Source organism: Laetiporus sulphureus (genome assembly GCF_001632365.1).
Source record: "Laetiporus sulphureus 93-53 unplaced genomic scaffold LAESUscaffold_18, whole genome shotgun sequence".
NCBI lineage: Eukaryota > Fungi > Basidiomycota > Agaricomycetes > Polyporales > Laetiporaceae > Laetiporus > Laetiporus sulphureus.
Window position 1 is genome coordinate 55,646 of NW_024468527.1, and position 1,143 is coordinate 56,788.

Below are 1,143 nucleotides of genomic sequence, written 5' to 3' on the forward strand. Positions count from 1 at the left end.
AGACCCCTTGTACTAGTACCCCAGACTATAGGTCTGCGACTATATAAAGGAGCGGAGCAGCAGCTGGAAGAGAACCTCTTCCACCTGTGACTCTGAACGTTCTCAGTTCTAGAACCCTCATGCAATCGTACTCGCTCTCAAGAGGTAGTAAGCTCGTACGCTTGCTAGAGTCAGAACAGCGAACCTAGTAGCCTGCGGGTGAACGTGCAGTAGCTGTAGCGGCCAAGGCCTAGCAAGGGTAGAGTGAGGACCTCACTGCTACATCGTCTACTAGGCTTGACCACACTATAAACCCTGCTAATAGTCTGTGTGACTATTGGAGACATCAGGTATATTTGGTATCTGAGTCTCTGTCCACGTTGTGGACTAGTACGTGTGAGAAAGCACACGTGGTTCTGAACGTTCTAGCAGGGAACGCTTCATAACATTTGGAAGAGGTTTTTCTATAGGTCAACCTATCTAGGTTTAGAACCACTTACAAGAAGTGGGGTCTACTTGGACGCTACAGGAAAACAAATCCATCAAGTCCTCAAACAGGGGTATCCAATTCTAGGGAACTCGGTGCACGTTGCGGCCTCTGCACCACTTGGAAAAACAGGGAGAACCACTCTGAAGCAGCTGTTGCGGCAGTGCTTCGCCAGACAGGAGATTCTCGGAGAAACGGAACCTGGGTACTTGTTGCGGCAAGGTACCCGCTGAAGGCAGTGTCGACTTGAGCCCCACACTCATCAGAGGAGCTGGGTATACAGAAGACGCCGGTTAAGGGCCACCGAAAGAAGGCACCCACACCTTGCCGAGGCTGGTTTTCAATCGAGAAAACGCAGATAGGAAGGACGATTGGTTATAGGTCACCAAGCAGAGGAAATCAAAAGCCAGAACGACCAAGCGCTCAAACGGGAGTAGGCAGGAGTTCGAAGTGACTAGCTGGGCACTTTAAAAAGCGAGCACAGGATATCCGAGGTCAGAAAAGAGACTAGGATTCCAACTGGTTGACGTTACCAGGCAAAAGACGTACGCAATTGGTTAAGGGCCACCAAAGATCAAAAGGCAGGAGTGCGGAGTTTTTGTTACAGGAACGAACTCAAGCACTAGCGATTACCCGTGTGGTAGTCCAGAAGAGAAGCCCTCATCTGAGGCACACGT